Raw genomic sequence first — 7,822 nt, forward strand, 5'->3', positions numbered from 1 at the left:
GGTCCATGGGACCCCGGAAGCGAAAAATTATACATTGAATTCAATGGAGAGAGAAAACGTATCTTTTGATCCCGTTTGAATTGTGCCACGAACTACACATATGATGTTTGTCAATCTTAAACAATCATTTCCATGTCAAAAAAGTCACATTTTGTCGTAAAACTGTTGAAATATAAGACTATGAAAAATATGCGACTACAAAGACTACAAATCCCAAATCCCATCTGGGTCGCGCATGTGATGTCACAGGCGATAATGCTCCAAGTGGTTGCGACTCGTAATTAAAGCGAAAAAGAAGATTTCATAACTGATTTATTCCCTCCAATAAATATAAGAGATTGTTCCAATAAATTCACTTTTACAAGATGCCTGTGTGCTTTTGTACCATGTTGTAATCACAAAAGTGATCATACCACTTGCTCGTTCTATCGCTTCCCGTCTTATGAAAGGACCAGGAGTCGCTGGATCAGACATATCAGGTAATATCATAGGTAATATACATGTTGTGCATGGAACATAGTCAAGTTAGCTACCTAGCTTGTAGCGACGAGTAGCGAGCACGTTAGTTAGCATTACATTACTTAGCCTTGTCATTTTTAGTAGCCTTACCATGAAGTTATTATTTTATTACATGAAGTACACCAAAATGTTAAACAGTAAGAGTAGTCATCATGGTAAGTATTTCGTGAAACATTTGAAGAGTAGCCTACTGCGCCCTCCACCGGGTGCTAAGGAAGCAGTTCAGGGAGATTCGAAGGAAGGCAGGCAGGCAGGGAGCTTTGCACGACATGCTTCTGGACATGTGTCATTGTGATGACAGTGAGGGTGAGTCAAGCTGTTTGTTGGAAAGACAGTAGTTGAGTGATTACTGAGAGAAAATTATTAAAATAGATAATTATTCAGTGTTGTTACTTTAAAGTGTTGTTACTGACCTTTTTCTCTTATTTTCTTTACCTCACCTGTAACTGCTGAGACCCTGAGGAACATGCACACTGACCTGCTCTGGCAACCTGATTTCCACTGTACGTAATAGTATTTGGTTATGGTATATTATTTATATACATCAAAGGCACAATGCACCCCCCAGAGAGACACATGTATTGAGTGTGATATTTTGCATAGGTCATGTGAAATCATCTTTACATACTAGAAAACTGTAGGAGCGGCAACTTGTTTTGAAATTGAATTAATATCCGATAATAAAGTTGATCTGTTTTCTTTATTCTTCTCTCTTCCCAGCTCCATCCATCACCGTTCTCTGTTCCTGCAGGTCCTGCTTGCTAATAAATGCTTTATTTTTTTACACAATTACAAATAAAGTCAATGTATTGTATGACATGAAGTTGTGCTTCATTCTGAGTCAATAATAAATTCATTCTGCCTTCAACTGCAAAATGATTGTGGACTGCACCGACATCCATGTAGCTGCCCCCCAGTAAGATGAACCAAGCAAAGCTGACACAAAGCTGTGCTCTTAAGTTGACATGAAGAATTGGTGAAATATTGGTAATTATTTGGAAAAAATGACTGACGATGCAGAACACTTTTTTTATTTAGGAACAGTGGTCAGGTGAAGCATTTATCACTACATATGTGTCACACTTAAAAGGCCAAACACACCTCGTTTACAACTCCCCAGTTGACAGCCATGACTCCGTCTAAATTGTACCCCCCAAGCACGCTCTTCATGAGGGACGCGCATGGAGTGGATGAAAGTCCCGACCTCAGCACAGCACCAAAATTGCTGGCTGTCAACCTGCCCTGCCTGTGTAACTGCCACTGAGGATTTGTCTGCTGTCCTACGGTGGCTGTCTGGATGGCAGCTTAATGGTCTCTGCTCAGTCGCATTGAGGCAAGAATTGCCTCAAGCCCCCGACCCCCATGCTCCTTCACCAGCTCCGCACGTTGAAAATGGCCTGATGTTGAGGCTGCAGCTCTGGCTCAGGTGACAAAAGCCATGCCATGCCACGCTGCGCCCCTCAGTGCAGACCTAAACCAGTCTACTTCCTCAGTGGCGATGTCTCTGGCCAGTGGGTTGTATGTCTCCTCTTGCTGTTGGTAGAGTTGAGACACCGGCTGGACTACTTTTGAAGTGCCAGGCTTCCTCCACTGGCACTCAACTTCTGTGGAGCTGATCTGCCACATGGCAAATATTGCCAATGCTGCAGCGTGGCTGCATTTGTACATCCCCCGTGCACAACCACAGACAGCGCTCTGCATCGCGCCATCCTCTCCCATGTAGATCTGTACAAATAAAGTAAGTACCATGTTTGTTAACATGCTATAATAGATTGAATGAGCAATACAAGGATGGTCCAGATCTGGGGGTGGGAGGGTTTATTTTTCCATTGTTTTGTCCTCTTGTCTGATTGTTGTTATTGTTTGTTTTTTCTGAAGTTTTTGTAATTTGTGTTGTATTGGTTGTGATTGTACATTTTGTATTTTTTTTTAAATGTGTATTACATTTTTGAAAAACATTTGATCAACAAAAAAGGATTTGGTCAGGATCTAGACTCAGTGTGTAGTTTATGAATTAATCAATGCTCTCTACATTAGGAAAACACATACCAGTGTACCAGAGGGAGTCACACACAGCTGTGCCTAGATAACCAAACAAATTGACAAGATAACCAAAATCCTTGAATCTACACACAGCAAATAAACTCAAATGACACAACGAGATGTAAAAAGGAGATCACACATATAGTCGATATAAAACTGGCCGCTTCAATCTGAAGAGCAACTAAAACAAAACACGGGAGTATACCTTGTTCTTGTGAACACTAATGTTATCCACAGCATACACACCCGTATACAGTACACCCGTTCTAGGTTCTGATTGGCTCTCTAGGTTGGCATTCTAGCTTCTGACTGGCTGTCCAGGTTGTCAATCACAGCCGTGGTTCATATTATGCTAGTCGACTCGTAACATCGCTAAACTTTTTTTCTTGACGGTTTTCTCAGTCAACTAATGCTATTGATAACAGTAACATAAATTAACAAAGCCCTGCACACTGCAGTCATTATATGCCGGGTCTGTGGTTCATCATCTTCTTTTTCATTCTCCTCCTTATTGACTGACATTAACGTTAAACATTGCACTCATGTTACTCACCGAAACCTTGTAAAGCCGGTCCCGCATGCTGGCTCTTACAGAACCGACTAACTCCCCTTTCGTGTATGTACAGCTCTCAACGGGCCCAGACTTGTAGTGATTTTCACCTCGTTTTATACTTGTATTCTCATTCTGAAAGAATGAGGTGAAATGTTCCAACGTGACGGTCATCTTTGTGTTGGTGACGCGTATTGTGCGGGACCAGAGACATGTAGTTCACTGAGCGGCTTAACATAAAAAAATGTGTTACTTCACAGTTTTACGACACATTTTTATTTTTTTGACTTGCAAAATGTTCTTTTAAATTGACAAACATCATATGTGTCATTCGTGGCACAATTCAAACGGGATCAAAAGATACGTTTTCTCTCTCCATTGAATTCAATGTATAATTTTCCGCTTCCGGGGTCCCATGGAGGCTCCCGGAAGGGGAGGGACTTCGCCTCTCTATACACAAGTTATTGAGCCGTTTCCGCTCTACATCCTGAACTCCTCCCTTCGATGCAATGCACTTCCGTTTTGGCGGACTGGGTTTGTTTTGCTAGCTAGCTCCGTTGTGCCGACAAAGCACTGATATCGCAGAGACAAAGAGGATATAACAATTACAACATGAAGAAAAGTGGTTCGGGAACTACGTGTGCGGTAGTTGGTTGCAATCACTCGAGAAAGCACCTGAACGAGTGGTTAGATAGAGAGTGCTACGACCACAAACCAGCACCCAGCACCCAGCCATGTTGTTCATTAAATACAGATAAACACAACAAATACTGCATGCATTGTATTTTTTAATATTATATATGAATATTTTCATAGTGATGTAATTGTGTGGGCTGCTTTTATATTTTAATTTGTAATACCTGTTAGGATTAAACATGTGATCTTTCTTGTTGAAGCCATTTCTTTAGTTTCCTCTCAACAATTAATTAATTCAGTGTTATTTATGTACAGTATGAGCTTAATATGAATGATGAACTGTGTTAAAAGAAATTGTAGCACTCTAAGGAACATATGAAATGCAATAATGCAATAACAGTGCAATAATGAAATTAAATTACATCAAACTTTATTTTCACTCAAACAGTACAGGCACATATGATATATTGCACAGCATAAAGAGATCATGTAAATTGTGCATTATGTAAACAACAGACAACTGTTGGCTCCTGTGGGCATGACCTAAATAAGGCAGTTTATTTTGGTTTTATGCTGGGCCACGTCGTCATGTTATCCTCCCAGTTTTGCACTGAATTCGGGTGGGGGAGAGTAACGCCATCTCCAGTCAAAGAAGTAGAATCGTGTTCCCAAGCTAGCATCACTGTTAGCATCGAAATCGCTGTGTTTACACCAGTGCCCGTCTGACTGTTTACATCGGTTTACACCGACAGACGCTGTGCAAAAGACTTCCGGCGGAAATGAAGTGCATTTGTGTAGTGTCATGGCGCTACCCGTGTTTTGGCGCGTAAACTTGTCTATACACAGCTCGAAAAATATTACCGAGGTCCGGACCTCGGTGACCTCAATGGTAGATACGGCCATGGCTATACCGATGGATATACTTATTGGATCTGCACAAACAAGCTTAGATAGCATCCTGAGAGTCCACAGATTATAGAAATATAAGGATCATCACTGAGCGATCAGAACTCTTGACAGGGGAAGCAAATACAGACAACACACGACGTAGCTTTAGGTAGCAAAACACGGAGATATGCTCACCTTAGATGTTATTCTGATCAAAAGTCCTGTTCAATGGCATTAAAACGAGAAAAAACGCGGCTGAAGGTTAATCCATAGGTTAATCCAATGTGTCTGTCACTTTGAACAAATTATTGATGATCCCAACACACTCTCACTCCATAATCGTCCAGGAGCGACGTTTGGTCAGGGTCCCGTGGCGTGCAGTTGTGACGCTCCTAGGCTCCTTCAGCTTCATAAAGGGACGCAAATAGCTTTCAACTGATTGCAATGTATTCCCATCTGCGGCGGGATTTGACGCTCATGGAAGCACGGCATTCGTTTTTGTCGGCTGCCCTTAAAGGCAATGTGAGCGTCCATTCCCATTGGATAACGGAGAATTGTACACCCGGAGGTAAGTATTCCCCTTACTGTCGATTGATTTTACAGTGATATCTGCTCTACTCATCGACTAAAAAAAACCAGATTATCCTTGTTAATTACACAACATTGATTGGTTTAAATTGTGTGCAATGCTTTTGTATTTTCCCCTTCGATTCGGAGAAACAAATATTTTTTCAGAGTAAAGGATGGCAGAAGACACTACACTACCCAGAATCCCCAGCTATCGTTTAGGACTACACCGTGTGCTCTGTTTGACAAACCCCGTTTGTCTCACATCTCACATCACATCGTCATTAACAAATAGACCGAAAACATTTAAATAAAAATAAAATAATACTTTATTCCGAGTGTGCTTGCTTTTCTCTTTGAAAGTCATCACATAACGGCATTGTAATACACGGTTCGGCTGCATTACATATTACATATCTGCCGTAGTTCTCTATTTATAGAGCCCTGATGAGAAGACTTCTAGACACACATGAAGAACTGCCGCCAACACTGAAAACGTGACGTGGATCATAAATATATCAGCAATTAAACAACATCTTACATTTCTTTTCACACAATGCGTCTCCTTTCAGTATCAAAACTAATTCGGATGACTTTTATATTTGATCCAATTGATAGACTGTATTTACACCATAAAGGTGCACAGCTGATATAAAGGGACACCGGGTGGTTAAAGCATGTTATTGAATTTCATTATTTTTATTATTAGATATTAATAGGATCCCTATAAAGTATATTCATTACTCGTTATTCTCTACTAATAGTGCCAGTGCCCCTGTGACTCAGAGCTTGGTGTAATGGAAACTTCTGAAGTAATGGAGACACATTAGTTATCTTTCAACTATTGTTACACAGTATCATATCATTGGTATAGCGTTAATAGTGACATACTCACCATTTTGTCTTTCAAGTTTGTCTTTTGCCCACAGGACATACAAAAATAAGAGTTCACTTGTTGTTCTACTACAATTTTAACATATGAATCTAAGGACAGCTAGTTTGTTAAAAAAACATTTGTTGCTGCTCTCTGGTGGATAGACTTTGTATTTATCTGAATCACTAATAAATCCAAAGCACATATTTCTGATCACATTCAAAAGTTTGGAATCGCCTGCCACTAAAGCTTTATTTGGGCAGTAATACATTGCTTGGACCATTATGTCTATATTTTGTATTAGTCCTTTATGCTTTCAGGTCATAGAAGGTTGAGGGGTTAGCAAAAAGGGTTATTTGTTTAACACGGAGAACAAAACTCTGTGCAATCATTCAATCAGACTGGCTTGGTCAAGAGGGAAAGCACAACAGTTATATAATGTATTTAAAATCACAAAGCTTTGGTCGAAGAAACTGGAAGCTAGGCATTCAAATGTGTGCAGATTTGAAAAGGAACAGGTTCTTGTGTCAATGTCAAGTGAACAATAACAATCTATGATAATTAAATTAATGTAAAATACTAAATTACTGTGCTTTTTTTCAGTAATTTAATTTAATAAGTAAGTTACTGAAACAAATATTGTGACTAAAACAATTACCAACAGGTATCAATAAATTAAATAAAACCTAAATAATGTATTTATTATCCCAAACGTATTTTTATTCTTCTGTATCTTGGGCCAAAGCAACTAAATCAATATAATAAAATGATAACAAAGTCATTGACACAAACTTAGTTACTTAAAGGTGGGGTAGGTCATTTTGGAGAAACCAGCTCGAGTGCGCTAGAATTTGAAAATACACAACCGGAAAAAATCTGCATCTTCCTTCAGACTTCCTTCCAGAGCCCCTCCCCCCACACACGAACGCGCACATGACCAATGAGGGCACGAGAAAGGTTTGTGCACAGATGGAAGGCTGACAGGCAGGTAGGCCATCCAGTTACTTTAGCAGGCTCAGATGATTGGTTGTGCTTTTTACAGCGCCACGGCTTCCATAGATTACATTTTTTTATGTATTTTCAAAGCACTTAATGTATTCATTGCTATCGGGATGTTAATAGCATTCCATGGAATATAACAAAAAGTGTTTCTGAAATAAATGACACACCGCACCTTTAATAATACACCAATAATGGTATTTTATGCTTTTTCATGCGTCATGACTTTAAACAAAAACATTTAAATTCTAATTCTTCTTGCATTAAATGTGCCTCACCTGAAATGATTGGCCCCATCACGGCCCCGCCAGTAAAATTATTCTAGAACCAACACTGCAGCTACTTCTATTCCAACTGCCTCAATGTATTGGTTGTTGCAGGGCCGGCCCTAGACACAAGAGAATATATAAATATTTTAAAGCCTTATACGGAAAATCAGCATTTTGAAACAGGAAGTGAAATAGAGGGATATCAGGCATGGCTAGAATGGGTAATCTGTTTGGTATTTTGAGAAAAACACTTCATAGACATATTTTTTATGTATTTGTGTATATCTGAGACCTATGCTATTGCCTACAAATAGCATGCTAGGTGACCTTTAAAAGATAACTAGACCAACAAAAATATCTCCATCAATTTACAAGTTTATACAATTATAAACCCATAGATTATATATGTGTTTTACTTTCAAATAAGCACCTCCTATGTAAATGTAAAACATGACTATTTAAAGCCAGTGGACAAAA

At 39.5% G+C, this 7,822-nt stretch overlaps 1 long non-coding RNA gene across 1 annotated transcript; it reads left to right on the forward strand.

Annotated features, from left to right (window-relative positions):
- Nucleotides 1-954: 954 nt before the first annotated feature.
- On the forward strand, nt 955-1,342 carry LOC307033915. Its single transcript, XR_013806709.1, has 2 exons — nt 955-1,022; nt 1,240-1,342. It is a non-coding gene; the product is annotated as an uncharacterized lncRNA (long non-coding RNA).
- Nucleotides 1,343-7,822: the final 6,480 nt, after the last annotated feature.

Source organism: Notothenia rossii (assembly GCF_949606895.1).
Source record: "Notothenia rossii genome assembly, chromosome: 3".
Classification (NCBI taxonomy): Eukaryota; Metazoa; Chordata; class Actinopteri; order Perciformes; family Nototheniidae; genus Notothenia; species Notothenia rossii.